Source organism: Thunnus maccoyii, chromosome 16, assembly GCF_910596095.1.
Source record: "Thunnus maccoyii chromosome 16, fThuMac1.1, whole genome shotgun sequence".
Taxonomy (NCBI): domain Eukaryota; kingdom Metazoa; phylum Chordata; class Actinopteri; order Scombriformes; family Scombridae; genus Thunnus; species Thunnus maccoyii.
The window spans coordinates 28,287,460-28,310,207 of NC_056548.1; the positions used below are offsets into that span (position 1 = coordinate 28,287,460).

Here is a 22,748-nt window from a genome sequence, read left to right on the forward strand (position 1 = left end):
TTGTGATCCTGACTATATGTAATGCACTAAAAACCTTTTTACATTAAGTATGTCACAAATAAAAAGCATGGAGATGTTATAAATGTACCATTGAAATTGCAACACAAATTTACAGGAGCACTCCACAGATTTAGCATTTCAATCTTATAACATTGTCAGACCAGTGGAAAAAAGGATCAAAATCAATGCAGCAGAATCTGATATATTGACTTTTTATTGGTCCTTGTCAAAAACAAGTGGCCACTAACACGGCTGACACTAATGTGGAAGTTCGTTAAAGATGCTCCAACTGACTCCCATTCAAAAAGCCTCCAGTTCTCTCTAGAAATACTGAGTCAATCATTGTTTCAACAAGTCATTCTGGTCTCAATCTCTAAATCCAGGCCCTCTAATAATGAGCTGGTGTTCATTTTGGAAATTATTGCTCCGTTAATAAGATTTGAAGATTTAAAGTAGCTTTGATGTCTGCCGTGTGGGTGTTGATTGACAGCTGTGATTGAGTCCTCAGCTCTGGAACTCGCACTGAGTTGGACTATTGTCACAATATTTCACTAAGTTTAATGTTATTTGATTATGATACCTGCCCTATTAGCACAATTTAGCTAAAGTAGCTAACGTTAGCCCAAGTGTGCAGCAGTCGGTGTTTCCAGTAAGCTAGCATTAGCTAAGGTAGCGGGGCATGTTTGCAGAGCATGAAAGGCAACACCCCACATCCCTTATCTAGAAGGTCCTGGCTACAAACGGAAAAGATGGTGCCGACCAGAAGCTGCAACTCTGGGCTTCAAACTAACTCTAGTGCAAACCAACAGGTGATGTCACACCTCGCTATGTCCATCTTTATATACAGTCTATGGTTAAAACCTGGCTCCTTCATTACCCACAGTGCTCGATTCACTCCACTGTACAGATTCAGGTGTGTTATGCTAGTAGCAGCTAATGTAGCCTGGAGCTGCTTACACTACTAACATATGAGGTAGAACCCCCCATGCCCACTATGAAAATCATGACCTCTGTGAAATGGCCTTAAAAATCTATTTGTTTTTTGTTTTTTTTCAAATGGAGCTCTTGAACTCACATTTTCCCCACAAATCCCTTAACTAAGTCAATTATGGCTTCATCCACTTAAACAAATGTCTTGTGCAAGTTTTTTATATATATATTTTATACACATTTTTACATAGCACTTCCTACTTTTGGAAAACTTTGGGCTCTTCACTGGCATTAAGTTCTGTTGTTTCTGAATAATGCTTAATTGTATAGCATCAACATTTGTAATGATGGACACACTAATGTACTAACAGATGAGTATAAAGCTTCTATCTATGTATTGTTCATGAGATATTAAAATTACAGGTCAAAATAGCATGGCATATATTTGTTATGGATCGGGAGTTGCAGCATGTTTTGTGTTGACTTGTTTGGATCGGAAAATTCCATTCATGTCTTAGCCCTCCTTTGTAACACTGAAGGAGCTTTAGTGTGCTCAGTCCAGACTGCACCAGAGCAAAGACAGCAGACGTATGGGGGGAATGGCAACTAGAAAGGGTGGGAGGAGCTCTGGAGGGGTTACCATGGTAGCAAAGTCAGCTGTTATTCATCTTTATGTCCAGTATGTCTCACTGGAGGCACCGGGGATAACTCTGCACTGTGCACACCAAGGGTAATGAGTGCTGTGGCTGCTGTAATAATATTGATTTCTGGAATCACGGCTGCTTCGCTGTGGCCTGATGGGTACAGACAGCTCTGCATTATAGCAGAAGCCACAGATACAAGGGAAGAAAATCTCCCTCTTCATCACGGAGGGGTCAAAGTTAGTATCCATATTGGCGTCGGTGTAGAACAGTAGCATGTGGAGGGCTGAGCCACTGCTCTGTCACTGTTCCCCATCAGTCCAACAGCAGTCGGTCCTGTCCAGTGTTTCCTCACAAGGAAACTCCTCAACACAGAGAATTCCCCCCACTGTTCTCAGAGAATGCTAGAGTTGGTATTCAAGAGGCGTCGCTGAGGCTTTAATGCATGAATCTTGTTCAGAGCAGACACAGGGAGGTGGCAGGGGAGGGGGGGGGGTTGGTGAGAAAACAGAGAGAGGATGACAAGAAGAGGACATGATGTGGAAGGAGTGAGAGACAGAGCCTGAAGGGAGATGAGCAAGACATGAGATGAAATGAAGAACATGATCAAGAACATTAATGAAACAACCACTGCTCCAGACTAAAAAAAAAACATCCTACCAAATGTTGGCATAAGTTATTCAATGATGTACAGTGGAAGCAAGCCAAATGATTCTGAATAAATGACATGGCTGAAATCAGAAACACACCAAAGGATCAGATTTTCAAGCAATGAATCTACCAATAAACCCATCCCTGACGAAGAGTTCACCACTCTTAATGTGAAATCTGTGCACTGGAGCACTAGAGCTGTAACTAACAATTATTTTCAAATGTATTCATTTGTTGATTATTGTCTCATTATTCATGAATTTAGTCATATTTTATCTTATCACAGTTGATTAAACTAATAGGTCTATAGGCAGGCCATCTGTTCCTGGAGCTTTTTTTAAAGGTAAATTATTAATAACAGATTAAGTTCTCTTTGCTGCACTGATAAGCATTTCAAATGAGGTGATTTAAGAAAAGGAAGAGGATTGTGTTCTTTTATTCCCGATGTATATAGGTTCTCATAAAATGCTCTAAATTCTTCATTAATGATCTGATTATTTCTATGGACTAAATTAGATTTTAGAGAAATGGAAGCTTATAACTTTTTGACTAATGAGGTTAAATGTTTACCCAATTTGTTAGCAGAAATATAATCAAGTTTGTTAGTTATGCTTGAAATAGCTTTCTCAAGTAATAAGATGTCCAGATTTAATTTCAACTGTAATTCGGTTAACGTTTTACTATTCACTTGTATCTTATCTGCTATTTATGTGTTTCCTCAGTTTATTTATTTCATTATCCAGGTCTGCTTTCCTTTTTGCTGCAAACTCTAACATTATTCCTCTTACGTATGCCTTGAATGCAACCCAAATTATACCAATTTCTAGCCTGTGTTGAGGGTCCCCCCCTTCTACAAGGGATTGGATAAATAAATCAATTTGTCTTTTAATATACTTCTTCAAAAATTCAGTATCCATTAAATATTTCCTATTCATTTGTTCCTGCACAAAAACAGTGTTGGTTTCCCCAAAATGATATAAGACTGTTTTTTATGCCTTCTTGTGATCCATTCACATTCCAGCTTTCATTTAATACTTGGCAACTAATCAATAACTGACTGATTGTTGCAGCTCTAATACAAAACATCAACATCAATGGGTGGCAGAAACAGCAGTAGTGACAACTTTAACATGCTGATAACACACACTAACACGTTAACATTAAACATAAAGTACAGCTGAGCCTGATGGGAATGTCATTCATTTTGCAGGTATTTGGTCATAAACCAAAATATTGGACAAACATGATGATGACACTGGACAAAAAGTCAGAGGATCACCAAAGTGTTAACAATTCATCTTGAGGGGAACATGAATATCTGAACCAAATTTCATGGCAATCCAGCCAATAGCTGTTGAGACATTTCACTCAGAAATTACAAATGTGAACCTCATGGTGGCGCTAGACAAAACGTCAGAGGATAATCTACAGTAAGTTAGTAGGATTCATCTCTGGGAACCATGAGTGCCAATCCATCCAATAACTGATGATTGATACCCACACATAATCCTAAGGGGACCATGAATATCCTACCAAACTGAATGGAAACCTGGCCACTAGCTGTTTCTTTTTTCCCAACTGATGTTGCATTGTGGGGTTTGTATTTTCTTTGAAAACAAATAAGCAATAACATAGTGTGAAAGAAATAGAAGGATCTTTGGCTAGAATAGCACACCCTCTACGAGACCAGACCAAGCAACCAACAGTGGAGTGACTTAACTTAATAACATCTCTCTTTGCCAATTGCAAAGAAATAAATCACCAGAGCTTACAATATAGCACATTCATAAGGATACACTCTGAAGTATCCAAGTGGGTCCGGATACTGTGACCTAATCTTTCATAAAAGAGTCAAACACTCTGAGGCCACTCGGCAGTCCTTTCCTAACACAAACCAGAGCTCCGCTTTGGATATTATACCTGGAAAAATGACATCAGCTGAAGACATCATTTCCACTGCATATAATAGGTTTCTTTTTAAGTTATGGCTAGTTTTATTTTACAGGTCTGACTCTGTGTGTTTCCCCAAGATAACTAATTAAGTAATTACTCACAAAACGGGCGTTGTTAGTCTAATATGGAAAATGACAGCTTTAAGAAAAACACAATAAAGCATTTGACTGCACTGCAGTGGATGTGTGAACATCATTTCTTAGCTAGACACTGGAACACTGAAGTAAAGCCTGTAAGAGGGCGTGTTAGCCTTACTGTTACTGTTTGATCATTTACTCTGAGGCACAGCAAGCCTCAGAGGAAAAGTCCTCATTATGTTTCTGTATATACAGCCTTGTTAGTTTGCTGCTTTGTGTGTGTGTGTGGAAGCATATACTGTATGTTCCATCGGATAGTAACTGTGATGTATTATGCATGCTCAGGGAAATTCATCACTTTTTCCTTGATTCTATAGTTTATGATCGTTGTTTCTGTTCCTTCACTTTGTCAAAGCGTCTCAGTAGTTCAGATGTCTTTCTCCCAACACTCCCAAACCTTAAAGTGTTCCACTTGCTATCAAATAAGACAAAGCAACAACAAATAAGAAAAGCTGCAAATCCTCACATTTGAGAGGCTAGAACTGATTAACGGATGTAATTGTTTCAGCTCTAATCCAAAGCAAATCTGGCCGTTGGATCTCACTCGTATCTCAGAGTAGTGGTCAAAGGCTAATTTTCCCACTTTTGGAATTGTCCTCAGAGAAACTGATCAGTACAGACAGACAGATGACCCTCACCATCCTTAGTCCATGCTGCTGGCAGGCCAAACACTATCTTATTAAATCCCACATTCTTCGGGTGAGTAAACAAGGTCATTTCAGTAGAAGAGATGAATGTGCTGTCACACAGCTGTGACAGGTTACCAACAGCAACCAAATGAAGAAGAAACCAAACACTGCACTCAGGGCAAACACATTTCCTCCATTTTTGTTTATGGAAATGAGCCACATGAAGGCACTTACCCAAATATTTTACATTTCATTAAATCTTATTCATGTTTACTTGTTTTTCTGCATGACTGTGTCCACATTACCAAGAATAAACTCAGGAATATATCTCCCTCCTTGTTTACCAAACTACAGTAATATACTTGTAATAAAGTGGAAACAAATGATAATCCTATAATCATATACTGCAATAGTGACAGGTACCATAAACATACCCATTATGCTGTGAGAGTGAGTTTCACAGTAAGAACTAATAGTGAAAGCAGTATGTTGAGTTTACCTGGGATATTCTAACCCAGTTGTAAATGCTGCAGGTGACAATTAAGGATTAAGGATTAGGATTAGCTCTACAGTCTGCTCTGGCTTTCAGCCAATGACTGGCTAAGTTCAAACACAACAGAGTCAAGTTGCATAATGATATTGTGTCTGTGTACAGGGCTAACCCAGTCTTTATGTGAGTCCTGAGTGGAATTTATTAATAGTGCTCCACTCCCCGCCGGGACAACTGGCAATCCGTTTGAATTCATTCAACAGCCACTGTGCATAGCTGGAGCCATGTGGCCCTGCAGAGAGCTGGGGCTCTGGGAACAGGGCCCACTCTTCTTACAGACGACTGTGTATCGTTTTTTGGAAGCAATTACACAAACGTTTATAGCCAAATCAGCTCTGAAATTAGTGCACCGCAGGTGATGATGAGTTATACTGTAAATAATAGTGTTTTTCACATGTTTTAAGTCACGAGAAAGAAACTAACAGAAGCATGTTGATATTCTGAAACCTATTGGTTCATGGTGGTATACTACAGTGGCCTTGAGAGCTCAACGTACTGCAACTTAGAAACACATATGCAATAGACGACACAATTGCAAATGAGGCAAACATCACTGATTTGTCAACACACCAATAGAAAATATAGCTGCAAAGCTAAATAAAGTTAAATCTTTAACTTGGTGAGTTGAACTCTGGAGCTCCTGAGAACAGTCCCTGCTTCAGTCCGACCAGGAACCTTTGTTGCATGTTGCATGTCATTCCCTGTCTCTCTATCCCCTGATTTCCTGTCATCTCTCTACTCACACTGTCCATCAAAGGCATAAAACGCCCTAAAAATCTTCTTTTTAAAAGTTCGTACATAAACACACACACACACACACACGTCCAATCCAATTACAATAAAATAATAAAATCATGAACCTTATAACCTTACCTTGGTTAGGTCAGTACTTGGGTCATGATTGATAAGATCATCAAGAACACAAGTATAGACAAGAACGCAGACTGAGACCAGACTTTGTGTTTTTATTTCAAGATCTCACACTTTGTAGAAACACTGGTTTTACCACCACAACCAAAAACACCTCTTGCTTGTGATGCTGCACGTACACTGAGTTCAGTGCTAATGCACGGCCCGACACTGTTCAGGAACAGAATGGGCTGGATGGTGATGTGGTCTCACTTCAGTAGCAAGGAATTCTAACAATCAAATAAATGTTTTTCACACGGCTGCTGCAAACTTCCAGGTAATCTGCGGTTCATTTGAAACAGTCAGTACTTGGTATTTGAAGATAAACATGGTGCTTGGTGTGGAAAGCTAAATAACACATCTAAATGAATAAATCACTCAATTATTAAACCCTGCACATGATAAACAGATTAGAAAATGGATTGATGGATTCCTCCTCATACAATCACTTCTGGTGGTAAAAGTTAATGTGGTGTTGCACCCATAATTATCACACATATTACAAGTCTGACTCTCCCCTGTGCCAAGATGTCAACAACAGACACCTGTGGATGCTGCCTTCACTAACAGGATTAGTCTGTGTAAAAGAGCTAACAAAGGACTTTTTGTCATGTTAGCAGAGAAGAGGTGGTCCTGAACATTGAATATGAAAATAATCAGCATGTTTTCCACTCAGTTGGTATGTTAATATTGCTTGTGTGATACCCAACCTGTGTCTGATCTAAACCCCCTGACAAACAACAGCATGAGTGAACACAATTAACATTATTGTTTCGTGATCCACAATCATTTGCTCTGAGAATGACACAGTTGTAGCACTTCCTGACATACAGGTGCATCCAGACCAGCAACATTATTTTTCCCTCTTACAGTGAGGATCAAGTGAGCTTACTGAAGTGACTGCCAACATGTTTAACATGTGCACACACGTACTCACACACGTTTCCTGTTGTAAAAAATCAAGTGTCAGTGATTTGAGATATCCCAACAGGAAATCACACCATAAAATGAAGTATAAAAGTGATTTATTTTTAGTCATTTACTAAACTTGATATTATTCTTTACCTCCTTTCCATCCATCTCTCTGAGCAGTTTGTCTAAGATAAGCACTCACTGACTTTGAGTGCTTGTCATGCAAACAGAGCAGGCTCAGCTGAGTTACCAACCACAGCCTCTTGACAGCTATATGAACGATGTGTTTAACATGATAACTCTTTTATAACGTTTTTGGGCGTCAGAGAGGTGGAGGGGAGGGTGCAGAAGGAGTAAGCAAATATAACTAAGAGGCAGTTAACTCTATGGAGGCTGTAAATGAACACACGTCTATTAAAAGAACTAGACAGGCAATGACTTTTGTAGGGTTTTCTGGCGTCAGTGTCTCTTTGCTCTGTGAAGCTTAACCAAAGCACGTCAGTTAATTGTCCTGTGTTCCCTCAGAGGGAGGATTCATGGATATAAAAGACAACTATGCATCTGACAGAAACAGTGGTGATCACACACACACACAGCACGTATTTTAAACACTGTGGCTCATTTAAGCTTTCTTTAGATAACAAAGTAGGATCTGGTCCATCTTATAATTGTGTGCGGACAAAGAGCAGGTAAAAGGCCGGGCTACCTGAGCTTCTTGTACGCCTGGTAAAGTAAAGCAGGGCAGAGCAAACACAATCACAACTGTGGTAACCACTACACAACAAGTAAATATTACCACAACTGCCTGCCAGAGCTTCCATCCACTGTTGAAGACTTTAAGACAGGAGTTCTCGACTTGTTTTGGCACAAGAGCCCAATTTAAGATCTGAACATTTTTAGACCCTGGCTATTTATAGTATACCATCTTTGCTAGTGGATATCTTTTTAATAACAAACAGGCAAGAGTTATGAAAGGACTGTTTTTAAAATCACTACTAGGCTACATAAGAGTCCTAAAGCACATGTCAACACAAATATTCATTTGAAGTCACCATGTCTACAACAGTCCCTGCAGCCTGCAGTCAGGTGGTCATCTGTCATGTTTAACTTGGACTGGTACTTTGATTTCATGCGTACCAGAGCACTACTGCTAATACAGCTTCACGCAAGTGTGTGCTTGCAGGGGGAACCATAAGTAAAACTAAAACTACTTGTAGTGCTTGATCAGTGCGCCTCCATGCCTGAAATTAAAGCCCCTTTCACACTGGACAAAAAATCTGGCTTTTGTCTTAAGTGTGAAAGGGTACAATCAGCATTCATTCCCAGGTCAAATGACTCTGCAGTAGTCACGGATATTTATCGGCTCCAGCTCTGATCGGTAGTCATGGAAACATGACACATGGGAACGCCAATTTTTGCCCCTTTTCTGGCTGCTCTTTCATCTGTTTCTATGTAAACATATGGTCTCATCCATGTTTACATATGATCAGCATGCTAGGCTAACAGTCCATCAGCTCTGTGACTTTATATCTGTGCTATGACGTCTTTCAGACCACACAAACACTGTAAACACACTTTTCACCTGCCCAGCATGGTCCTGTTAAAGTGGAAACACCGCGGCTACACCGTATTTTTATACAGTCTATGGGCAACAAACAGCATGGCACGGCTATGCTAACGATGCTAGCCATGCTAACTAGCTGCGAGCCGTGACACTGAACCAGAAAAAAAGCAGAGAGGCAAACTCGTCTACTAGCAGTGGGAAAGGATTCAATTGCCTATTTTTAGCTCGTTTACCAATGTTTAACAAACCTGCATATACACGCTAATTTTGGTGTAAAAGGGTGTAAGAGTGCCTGTACTAACTTTTTTTACCACCTGTGCCAACCTATTTCCAGAGGGACTCTGTAGCAAGGATAACGCAACATACTTAAAGCAATCTGTTTTTTAGCATGTTTTAATGTTTTCCAATTTGAATTAAACTTCTTGAAAATGAGTTTGATTTACAAGGACCATGTATTTACTTTATTTATTTATTTTTTTTAGCAATTATCTTGCAACCCCATTTGGGAAAAGATGCTTTGGTGTAACTGAATTTAAGAAATGAACAGTTCTGATTTCATACTTCAGATGAATACAGTCTCTTAAACCATGTCAGCCTGAATTCCACAATAACCATTTTTCTACCTGCTTTCATTTGAGTGTCTGAATAAAATGACATGGGAAGTAGAGGACCCCCTTTTTTGTACCTCAGTGTTTAGCTGAGAGCGTTCGTTCTCACTGGGTGCCAATTAGAGCCATGAAGACGACTTCTTCCACACTGATAAAACGGTAAAAAGGAAAGCCTGCAGACGTGCTGGAACCACCTACGCGAAACCCAAATTCAGAGCAGGAAGTCTTTGAGCACAGACCCAGGAGATGAATGATACCAAGTGATAAATGTTCCCTGAGTATCTCCTCTCTTTTAATGATTCTAGTTGTTTTGTATTTTAGGTCCCCATGTGCCTCTCAACATCATAATCAGACTGGGAACATGAATGTAAGTTTGTGTGAGAATGCCTCTCATGGTAACCGCTAAAATATGAAGAATAACATGTGGGCTTTTTCTTGAAATATTCATCAGCAGCATGACAGGGGTTTCCCTTTAGACTGCACTGCTGCATCATCCAGCAGTATTACATAACTGCAGCCATCAGAGAGAAGCTCTTTGAACTCCTGCCTATTGGAAGAAATCCTCATCATCTTACCTGGTGGGCATCAACACCACATCATTTCACATCCGTGTAAGGTTATAAGAAAGATGTATGTTTGCATGTCAGTTACCATTACCACACCATTATCTGAATTATCATCATTTTTACTACAGGCAATGAAATGTTAAACCCTATCTAGGCAAATAATCTTTTGTGTAACTACATCCTAGTTTCAAATATATATATTTTCTCAATTGTAAATGGCAAAGTTTTACTTATTCATTTGGACATGAGAACTATTAAACAGAATGACTACTACTACTACTACTAGTAATAATAATACAATTAATATATAAGGTAAGTAATTAATAAGTTCACACTCAATCATTTATATTTATTTATAACAACATATTACATAGAATTATACACATTTTACTACATTTATTACATATATGTCTAATATACAATTGTTTTGATTAATTTATAGTTTATATACAATCTGGGTCTAATATTTGGTATTATTCAGCACTAATAGAGTGGAAATGACCTCATTCATCAAAAAAAACTAAAAGTTTCTAACTAAAAAAGTAAAACGTTTTTTAAGTGAAATGTTAAAGTTTCTTATTACTTAGTTAGTTAAGTTAGTTACTTAATTAGTTAACTTATGAAACCGTCTCATGATGCCTCCTCACTATTCATCCTGCAAACAGCTGTGTTTAAAAAAGAAAAATAGTATTCAAAATAAGTAGCGTCCTTCTTTCACTCGCTTCCAAAATAAATGCACATGCTAGCCAGATCTTTATGAAACGAAGCAGTGGTGTTCATGGGAAATGCAGTCTTCACTCTCCACTCTGGGAAACACTACTGCTTTTGTCTACAGGGGCCGACAAAATCAACACAAAGTGAAAGTTCTTGTAGTAACTTCGAGTTTACCCTACCAAATCATTTGGACTCGTCATAGCAGGAAAAAGTACAATAAAGATAACTCTCTTCCATTTACTGAGCCATTGTTAATGTTATCATTCACACCTGTTAGACAAGTCAACATGTCTGCTGTGAGAATATCCATATCAACTTCCATGGCAATCTGATTAGTGATCGCCATTCTCTGCACCAACGTGTCGGACAGACAGAAAGCGACTGACGTTGCAAAAATAGATGGTTAGATGGGACATTGTCTGACAAAGCAAGATTACATAACCTGACTCCAAAAGCTCTGCACTTTATAGAATCACAGAGCAGTGATCAGACAAAGAGACTGTCCAACAACAGAGACTGCTAGCTTCAGTGGTTCTGAATGGCTAATCAATCATTTACAGGAGAGTCATCCAGTCTGTCTCCTCATGTCTTTCTCACTCACCAATGTTCATTCATTACAGGAATAAACTAAACATATACAGTAACTGTCCACACTTTTCACTCACAATAGTACAATCAATAAAGTTATTTTTAAATAACCTCAACTTGGAACAGAGAGGTTATTTTTTATGAGTAATCGTTAACGCTGACACATGACTAACATCATGTTCACCTTATAAAGATGTCTATAAACTGTAATAAAACTGTAAAAGAAAGCACTGCAGGAGCTAATATCTATAAATGATTGGATGGAATGAAAACAGATAAGACGTGGGCCAATCACCATCTGTACATTTCAGTTACTCACCAAGCTTATCTGTTGGAAAGGGTTAATAAGTCATGGAGCAAGGCAGTTTAAACAGAATGAGACTGAGTTTGCTTTACGTATCCAAACAGTCTACTTTGAGGATTATTTTTATGCTTAAATCACAAACTTGGATAATAAGCAGGTATGATGCAACTTCCAAACAGTCCCAGTGACAGTCTGTGCTGCTTCTTCTATGTTTATATTCACTCTCCTGAACTAAAACAATGACAAGATGAAACTTATCCAGATATGAGCACTTATTTAAACTCAAATGGGTTGAAGGAAAATTCTGGTTTATTTCAACTCAGGTCTTGTGTAGGTTTTTGTGTAGTCTTCATCATCATCATTATCATTTCTGTCAGTTATAATAACTGCACCCACTAAACTGTCTGATCTTGTTTCTTGCCCTGTCTGACTTCTCTTCAGTGATGTTACATTCTCACATCTCAGCAGCTGAGTTGACCAACAACTGTTTGTTAAAATGATGTCTCTGTTCTCTAAAAGATCTGACTGGTGGGATACTGTGATAACAGGAGTTATAAGAAAAAAAAGTGTTATTCAAATCTATAATATTACTTATTTTGGTAGTTGCAAGATGTTAAAAGAGCCACATTTTACTTTGAATTTCCAAAAACAAATACAAATTCTTAACTACAGAATATGGTAAGTAAATATGACACAATTTTCTGTTCATTTTTCAAGACAAATAATTAATAAGAGCTTCTGTAAGTAGTAAAGTTGGGTTTTATTAATTGTTACTACAGTGCTGTTTTTTGTCTGAACACCTATCTGTTTTGTCTCAGAGACTAATTTTTCTACAGCCAGTAGAGAATACTACAGAGTAAGCAGAACCCTTCTTCCTCTGAACCATCTTTTTTTAGTTGCACAACAGAAACACGATCCTTCCCTCTAATCTAGTCAGCATGTTTGTGTGATCACTGGTCAATGGCCGGAGGCAAGCGCTCGCCCTTGTGTCATTGCCCCTGGACCACACACTGTCTGCTTAGCACACTGTCACAACTGAAACTGAATGTGCCTTTTTTTTCTGCTTTCTGCTTTTTCTGTTTTGAAAGCATTTAAAGTGACAAGGGGTCTATTAAAGGAGAGGTTCACACATTTTCAAGTCTGTCTTAAAACAACAGTCAGGTGTCCATATGAACAGTGAGAGAGGTTTCCTCACTGTAATCATTCCTCCTGTTCATACTGGATATTAAAAGATCCTTCAAATGTGATTTCAATGTGAGTGATGGAGACCAAAATCCACAGTGGGCCCTTGACCTTGAAACCGTCCTTTAACAGCAGCTCAATTAAAGAGCAACTAAGTGGTTCTTTGCACACAAGAACATTATTTCTTCATAGTCAGATGTTGGAAGATGTTTTGTCCTGTCAGGTATATAAATTGTATGTTTGCGTTGACCTATCAGAGTTCTCTGTTCGTGTGGAGAGGTGTGCATCTAGAGGGAGATGGGAGAAGATGAGAAAATGCTGGAATGAGTAGAAGCAATGTTTTGCCTGCGTCATGGTGAAGCCATTTATTTGCTGCTTCCAGCGAGGCATACTCTTGGAAAAAGGGGCCAGACGTCAAAATGGGAGTTTAAGCTGAAGCTTTACAGGCTGTAGCACTTTACTGGTGAGTACAAGTGAAAGATAACTGCTTTAGCTTCGGACATTTCCACATGGAAACGGACCAGGTTTGTGTCTCTGAGGTGGTCGTGAACTGAGAGTGACGGGAGACAGAATTGGTTGAAGAATAAGAAATACATGTTTCAAACTGATTCATGTTATTGGCCATTAGCCAATTAAGTGTTTGGTGTGTTTCTGGTCAGGGAGTCACCAGTGAGAAGACCTAGGAAAGTTGTGTCTGAGGACAGACAGCGCAGACATTGGTTGTGTCAGGAGTTGAATGGAGTTCATTGGGGATCGGGCTCGAGTTGTACATTGAGATGGTGGTGGTTGTTCAGGTAGACAGCATGTCATGAGGGATTCTAAGGGAATTTGAACCAAGGGTTTCCCTGCCATCTAGACTAAACTCCCCCAGTGACTCATCTCATCCAACCCTGCTCGTCTCTGCACACTGATATATTGTTCTTGTTTCTACTATTATACCAAGGATCAAGGTATATTGACTTGTCTTCTTGAACTGAATGGTGAATGTGTGACTGTTAAAGTAATCCAGTCCAATCTGTTAGTGGATGATTATCTGCTACTGTGTATGGGAAATTACTCATGGAAATTCATAAACATGGACACTTTATAGACTGAGACAAAGATTTAAGTTGAGACATTGTGTTTCATAAAGGAATATAAGTGGAATATTTGATTTCCTATGTGAACTTTTGAACATTCACTGGTTTTGTTATAAAAATTCTGGTGTAAGAAAAGATTGAATTACAACTTTCATTATTCATTCATTCATTATTTCATTGTTGCTCAGTATACTGGTTCATGTTGTTGGTTAAGGACTTACTTTGGAGTAGAGGTGTCTCACCTTCCCTGCCAGATATAGAAAGGGGGGGGAGGGTTTGTGCTGAAGTTAGCTTGAGTTAACAGGCTAGTGCACACTTACACTCCAGGTAGCTCCCGTGTTAGGAGGGGGTTCTGGAGCCCACTTTGACATACTTAATAGTGTTAACATTAATAACACTGCATACCAGGGTAGGTAAAAACATACTTACAGATGTAGGTAATGAGACCAGTTGTATTAGGGTTGGGGAATTACATCTTGTTTCGCAGTCATTCAAGGTAAGTGAGTAATGGTTACACCCCTACAAGGCAGTGGTTTAACTCCCCCGCTACACTTCATTGAATTCCATCAGTGACTGGTTTCAAACTCCATCAGAATATACAGCAGAAAGCTTTAGTTTAACCTTAGAACATTACTAGACATCTCCACTGCAGCATCAAAGAACTGTTTATATATTAGCTAATGCAGCATAAGGAAGACCAGTCGTTTTCTGTTTCTTTTCATGCCTTGTCAGACTCAAGAAACACGTAGAGACACTTTATAACCACAAAGACACCTGAAAATAGACAGCTGTCTTACTGCAAGGCAATAAAGATGGGGCTCAGGAAGGGTAAGAATTTAATCAACAGTATGGATATGACCCCACAAAAGATGATTTATGGATTAATGCTAATATTCTATCAACGTTTCTAGGCCACAGTAAGTTCTGCAGTCAGCAGAGCATCAGGGTAAGGGTGTAAGGGTGTCTTCTAGCAAGGCTGGCTCTCAGCTGTCAGTCAGCCGACCACATGGGAAACCCCCACTCAGAAGCTTGAGGCTGTTTCTCACAGAAAAAGTGAGGGTAATTCAGTTTGACTGACAATATACACATTCTTAAAAAGAGGTAAATGTATAGGAGCATGTGTGTTTGACTGACATGAGTCAGTCCAGGCGGAGGCTACTTGTTTGTCTCTCCTCTTCAGCTGTATCCAGACACCACCGACATTCAGCTCTCTCTCTCTGCAGACTGTAGTTCAGAGCAAATAAAATAAATATATGAAGGCTAGAGACATGTTAGAAACAGACTGGAACCATTAAGCTCTATATTACAGTGGCCCTGAGAGCTCAACACACTGCAACTTAGAAAACACATGCAAATAGATGAAACAAAAGCAAATGAAGAGAACATCTACACCAGTTTGACAACACATATGAATCATTTCAATAAAAGAAATGCTCCATGTGTTGTAAAATTGGTGTTTTCTTCATTTGCATTTTATCTATTTGCATGTGTTTTTTAAGCTGCAGTACGTTGAGCTCTCAGGGCCACCGTACTTTCTACCTGACTGCAGACAGACAGACATAAGACAGCCAAGGTGATAATGAGTCTTTGATCTCTTAGATCAAATCAGAGAAAGTGTCTTTGAGGAAGCTCCTGTCTGAAATGTTCAACTATGCTGCTGAGAGCTCAACACACGGCAAACTGACTGATGTCATCCTGCATCAACCATCTTCAACATTCCAAACAGATTACACAAAGCAGCCGCATCTGAAAAGAAGCTCATGGGTAAGATTAAACTGATAAGCTCACACACCTGAGAATAAAGAGCAACTGCAATCCTAAGAACAAAAAAACTAAGCATTGAGTTAAAAAAAGGAGGACAGATCTGGGTAAAAAAAAAGCAGGTTTACAAGATAAACTGAGCATTTTCAGTTCACATAAACAAAGATGGCATAAACCTTTTCTGACTGCAAGGGGAAAACAAAGTGAAAGACCAGGAGAGAGAGATAGCAGCTCAGGTTGAATCAGTGGAAAATTGAAAAGCAATCCCTGGTGGGTGGGTGTTTTTCTGTGCCGCTCATACCTGCTCAGCGAACGCCCCCGGGGGCCGCAGGTCAACCTGAGAGCGTCGTCTCTTAGAAACACTGCGTGGTGAGGCACAAGGCTCTCTGTTAGCATCTCTGTTAACCCTTCAAAGGCAGCTCTGCTTCAGTAGAGTGTGTTAGTGCCGAGCCATTTCTCTTGCCCGGCCGCGCAAAAAGCCACCTGCATCTCATAAAAACCTGCCTTCCGGACCAATCGCAGACTGCACACAAAGAGTGAGCTAACCCGGGCTTACATCACCCCTCGCTGGAGGTTTATCTCACAATATAACCACTGACCTTTTAAAAAGAGCTGAGGTATTTTTAGAGGGGGTAAAATGGGTGTAGCTTTATAATAGAAGCACTTTCCAGACTTCTTTCGGCTCTTTCAGGGCACTTACCGGGCCGTGGCTTTACAGGTAATTGCTTGGTGGAGACACTGGGAGTGAGTTTAAGCTCTACTAGGCAAGAGGAATGTATGTCAGAATGCATCCAAACAACTGGGCTACTAGTTTGTAGCCAATCATTGTCCAGTATGCATACTTGCATATTCATAGATTGTGGATGTTTCAGTGAGGAAGGAGGAGCAGATGTCATTTTAAGAGTAGTTTTATTGTCTTAAAGCATGTTCTTTAAATTCAGATGAAACAGGAGGGAAGCCACTAGTATTGCTGGGATATTGTTGCTGTTCCCAAATAAGGCATTGTAATTGAGGCTGGGAAATATAAACATTTTTATATTTAGAGACTTTTTACCAGTATATACAGATTACGCCATGATATTTATCTGTGAAATGGTTCAACTGTAATATTTACTTAACAGCCTTAAATAGTTTTAAGATCAGTCTGTTTGACCTTATTACAGCTAGCTGTTTATTTGCTACCGTTAACTATTGTAGTTTTTGACTTGGATCATGTCCAGCTCTGCTCAGCTCTCAGTGATGTACAGTACAGTATGTGTATACTTGATATACGTGCTGTCCAACTCTGCCTTCAATTATCCACCAACACATAAATCAAATATGGTCAAAGTGTAACTCAGATGACAGCAGGTAAGACATCACAGCTGTTTGTCAGTTATGTAACCTGACAGATGTGCTCCCTGCTTTGCAGTATTATAGAGGCAGCATACCTGTAGAGTACAGAAATGGCTTATGTATGTTATTTTTGTCAGTTTGTAATTAATAAAAGACTCTTCTCATGAATATGTTGCATATTAAAATCAGTCATTAAACCATCCAGTCACTACAAGAAAGGGGAAAAGCATAGCTCAGTCTCAGCTGAAGTGAATATCTGTTGGAAGATCCTGTTTCTTGTAAGTGAAGAAAAGACTTTATGAAATGAGGATACCTTCAGTACAAACTCTGGAGCCCTTCCAGTTGGGTGACACTGCTGATCTCTCAACACCTCCTCCACAGAAACCAGGTGCTTATTCATCAAGTGGCCCATCAGCCCACACATGCTGAGTACCCTCAGAGTTTCAGTCCATACTTGCTGTTATGTTATAGAATTGGAATACAGTGTGTGAATGTGGCTTTGCTACTTAAGCATCAGCTTAAAGTCAAACCAGCTTAAATTGCTATAGTTGCATGTTATTTTATTACATGCTAATAAGCACAATAAAGACAAAATACAACAGAGGCTGATGGGAGTGTCATTAGTTGTGCAGATATTTGGTCATAAACAAAAGTAAAGGAAAAATCAGAGGATCACGAAAGTTATCATAATTCATCAAGAGGGGAACATGAATGTCTGTACCAAATGTCATGGCAATCCAACCAATAGCTGTCAGACATTTCACTAAAAACCACTAATGTGAACCTCATGGTGACACCACAGGAAAAGTCAGGAGATCAAATAGAGATAGAAAGTCAGTAGGAGTGTCATGGCAAGCCATCTGATAGCTGTTGACATTTCAGTCTGGAGCAAAGTGACAGACTGACAGACCAACACCCCTACAGCTACACTGCTTGCATGGCTAATAATAAAAAAGAACAGACCCTCCTCCATCTGTTGAATTTACTGAATTTGAAGCTAATCTGTGGAAATAAGAGAGTGTGACTGAATGATTGTGAATCAGTAGCTTTGCTTGTGAAGGCTGGCTGGCTGAAAGTGTGTGCCAAACAGTTGATGAATGGATACAAGGGACAGAATGACCCTTGGAAGGATCAAACCCAGAAACAATCTCTTGATCAAAGCCTGTTGGATTAGCTTTCAGCCCCTGCATGGGATAGAGGGTGGGACATTTGTAATCCAAAAGCATAATAAATCAAAAACTATTTGGCATATTGGTAAAAACCGCTCAACTACAGTATTGGTCCATAGAGCTCTGCTGTTGTTTCCATCCTCTCAACCTGTGGAGGCAGTCCTCTGTTAACAAGAGAGCTGGAGCAGAGGCTCTTATTCTCTGTACTGAAACATCAACAGAGAGAAGCACAGCAACTTTGTCTAAGCAAATGAATATTACATGCAAAGTCTGGAACTGGAAAGAAGACATGCTGTACAGGCTGCTGCAATAGTATTTGCATAAAATCCTCTGAATTCCTCTTTGGAAATCCTGTTTGCACAGCTTTGTTGCAACTCATCCCATAATAACACCTGTTAACACATAGAAATGACAACACACTTTTTCCATAACAAACGTCAATGGGGTAGTATATTCCTAAGTAATTATGTAATGAATATAGAGCCTAATCATATGATCTGTCATCTTATGTTATCATGACATCATCGGTTGAATTACGTCATACGTCTTTCAGTCCTGTCAGAGGGGAATTCAGTGGGAACAAGCTCCTCTGTACACATTATGCCAATACAACTGCTTTAATCCACTCCAGTAAGATAGGAATCACTATCATTATTACTATCATCATCACTAATCATTAAGTAGGGAGAAAGAGCACACAGAAAATGCTGCCATCTATTAACTAAATTGATCACAACTAAACAAAAACAAGCATGTCAGAGTGAGTGACGAGGTTTTTAAGGTTCCCCCAAATCTAAAAAAAATGGATACTCCAGAACAGGCAGCTAGACCTCATGGCTGGAGCCACTGAGACTGCTACTCTTAACATTTATTTGTAAGGAGTCGTGCCCTTAAGGTCACAGTACTCTCTACAACCAAATCAAATTAGGCAGGCTCGTGAACAGAAATAGTTGCCACATTTGGCTTCAATCACTGCTTTTAATGCACTTTGCTTTAAGTCAGCCAGCAGAACTCACCCAATACATCATCACTAGCATCTGCTCGACAGTGTCACGCCTGCTTTCTCACAGTGTATTTTTGCTTTACTTCCATGGAAATACACACGTTTTAGTTTCTATTTCCATCTTATCTTCATCTCACGACATTAAAAAGAAATTCCAGGGCTGGGTCAAAAATCTGTTGCCCAATCACAAAAAACTATTTGAAGGGGAAGTTTTACTAAATGAATTCAAGCCGGGACCAGAGTGCTGCGTACACATTTCTAAATCCAACTAATAGAGAAGAAACTGAAACAGCTTTCACAATCAAATAAATCCATTCAATAATCAAGCTTGTCTTCTAATCTTCATCATGAATCCAGAACTAGATCTAGATTATTAGCCCCGAAGTTAGCGACAACGGGTTAGCCTAACCTGACCAGTCTCACTTAAGGTGGACTGACCTTTTAAGGTGGACCAGCAATTCTCACTCGAGTGACAATTTCAGCCACTTTTAAGCAGAGACTGGAGAAATGTCTGGCTGCTGAGTCCCCCCCCCCCCTCTCCACAATTTTCATCAGGAAAAAAAAAATATCCCCATGTCAGTTTTTTCAAATATCATGCAGCCTTAATGTGTGTGTTTAACATGTGCTGCCTCATGAAAAACGCTGCTGTTACACAGTAAATATCAGCCTGAGGGTTTGGGTAGAGAGAGCCTATTTGCTGTGAACAAAGCGGACATCTGAAACTGTTTACAGAGGCTTTGCTGCAGGAACAATATGGAAGAGGAAATTCAAAAAGAATGAGGGGATGAATTGAAGAAAAGGGACCTTTGTTGCCACCACCCCCCCTCTAACCTCCGAATAACTCATTGCAGAGAGTTTGTGAAGGCCGAGGCTCCGTGCCATCCACTCTGCTCCTGGATGTAGGGGGGGACTGGGCGCACGTTCAAGAACCGACACATTCAGCCCAATGTGAGCAGCAAGAGGCTGCGCTGTCACTGTTGTTTGCTGTCTGACCGTCTCGCTCAGACGCGGAGAGTCAACAGAGCACAGTGAGAGAAGCCTCAGTGTTTGGCTTGTCTGAACTCTCCTTGACCCGCTGTAGTTTGTTGTTCAGCACGCTGGTTTACGGGGGGAATCCTTTACACATGTTTCTGCCTCTCACAATAGATACAGGTTTGACCTCTGTGCTGCACAGGACTGCACATGTACACGCTGACAGATGGTGTACCGCACACACCTTCACACAGTCTCAAAACACCACACACACACTCACTCACACACACACACATTTCAATCGGGAGTCCATTTTTCAAGCAGCAGACCGGAGAGACACATCATATTGTTATTTGTGTGATAAAAATGATTCCCATCACACACAGGATTGAGACACAATTCCATAGAGAGACGCAATTTCATTTCCAGTCTTTCTGGAATAATTAGCATATGCACTGAAGAAAGGCAATGAACCATGATCATGTTCAATCTGTATCATCATTCACTTCAAATGTGTCTCTCAACAACATCTACATCAGCAAAATGTTCGGTTTAAATTGAGCCTTAAACCTTTTTAATAACAAGAAGCTTCTATTAAATCCCATTATCTCAGCTGCTTTAATTCCCTGCTAATATATCTTGTATTAACTTGCTTCTCTGAGGCTTCATTTATAGCAGTGGTATATAATTTAACCTTATATCATGACCGTAGAGAATACTCTAATACGACTGGCTGAAGGCTCTCAATATTATCTACACAGCTTGCCCCGGCTGTAGCGCTCTTTGCAGCGATTATATTGTATAATCTGTCGCCTATTGAAGAGTTACAGCAATGATTTCAGCTATGCACCAGTATGGTGGTGTCTGAAATATTCATACTGTAAGGGAAATTAAAACCAGTATAGCAGATGAATCAGTATACCAGCCAGCATGTTTTGGAATGTTTGTTTCTTACTATGACTGAAAACATGACAAGACAGATCAGAGACAGCAGGCAGACACTGTGAGCAGGAAAACTCCTGAAAATACACACTATGTTTACTGGGGGCATTTGGGGCAGTACAGCATGAGTCATGCTCTTATCAAACACCTGACGATGCTTTCCAAAGATTAAACATGTTCTGCCCCTAAATACAGGTCAGAACATTCTTTAAATAGAAACTTTGTGTTGGCACTGTTTTTGTGAACCTTTGGATAAACGTTACTTTACTAACTAAGTGGGAGAAGCTGCAGCCTTAGTAACAACCACAACACATAGGAGGAGTCCTCTAAGACTTCATATTATTCTGTTCTATTTTGGTCAGTTTCTCTCCAATCAAAACCTTGTTACCCTATTTTCCATCTCCATATTGTTTCCCTCTGCTATCTACTGCTGACACATTTCATGTTTCCACAGGCTGAACTTCAAGGGGCCACACAAGTGAGTTGGAATTGCACGTCCATAAAGTTGGGATTTAAAAAGATGAACGCTCAAAAAGGACAAGACAAGACTTTTAATCTCTAGATTTAGAGTTAAACCTCAAAAACTATAGATCCTACATTTCCCATAATGCAACTTAATGCCATCTTTCATTAGACCCTCGCTGCCTGTTTAAAACCCCATGCACCATGTTTTTTAATGCAGGCTTTCTATTAACAATTTGAAGTCTCCAAGTGCAAGCTGAGATAATCCCTGATGACATCATCAAAGCTTTACAGTTATCTGAAAATAATGCATGTTCTCCAGCCAATCAGAATCCAGTTTTCTACTAGCATAATCTTGTGCCAGAGCTCAGACCAGTAATGTTAACTGTTCTCAGAGAGAGAAAACTGCATCCGAATGAGGTGGGAGGCAGTGTATGTGTGTGTGTGTGTGTGTGTGTGTGTGTGTGTGTGTGTGTGTGTGTGTGTGTGAGGGGGAGAGAGAGAGAGAGAGAGAGAGAGAGAGAGAGCTGTGTGGGATGTGTGATGTGGGAATGTTCAGTTCAGGGACTCCAGCACTGTACTGCAGAGGGAACTGCTCTCCCTCTCTCACCATCTCATCATGTGTTATGTAAGAGCCTCCGGGCCATTGTTTTAAAGCGCTAGCTGCTCTTCCAGCTTTCATGCTGAGAATCACACACACACACTCCAGCCTCTCATCAGATGGCTCGGGCTCATATGGCAGCGTTGCAGAGAATATGGACAAAAGTAGAAAACTTCTGCATCTTTTCAAGAGGCTGGAAAATGTCCAAGTTCACAAAGGAAAAACAGCTCCGTTTATTGCCAGGACGAATGTAGAGAGCTGAAGCCCTCGTGCAACTTGACATGTAGTGAATATGCAACCTAGTCATTAGTGCACATATCCAGCAGAGACAGCACAGGTTGTGGGCTGTTGTAATATGTTTAGCACATTCTTATGGGTTTGACACTCAGTAGCTGATGCCAAATCCAATGCATTGTAACCAAAAATGCGACACTAACAAGTCTTCTGCCTGAAAAGTGACTCACGATGTGTGAACTATGCAATTTCACGCCGGTGCCTGAACCAAATCCAGGGTTTGCATAGAACAGCCAACTGAATTTACACTGAATAGATACACAAGCCTATGACAAATATAAGAAGTATCAGC

General features: G+C 39.9%; 1 protein-coding gene and 1 long non-coding RNA gene across 3 annotated transcripts in view; both read right to left on the bottom strand.

Moving 5' to 3' along the window:
• The window catches only part of clmna (calmin a), a 50,136-nt gene that overhangs the window by 22,804 nt on the left and 4,584 nt on the right, over positions 1-22,748 (bottom strand). The gene's annotated exons all lie outside the window — the stretch shown is intronic.
• Positions 14,737-16,042, bottom strand: LOC121880894. Its single transcript, XR_006091653.1, has 2 exons — positions 15,980-16,042; positions 14,737-15,141 (listed from the first exon to the last, which is right to left on the bottom strand). It is a non-coding gene; the product is annotated as an uncharacterized LOC121880894 (long non-coding RNA).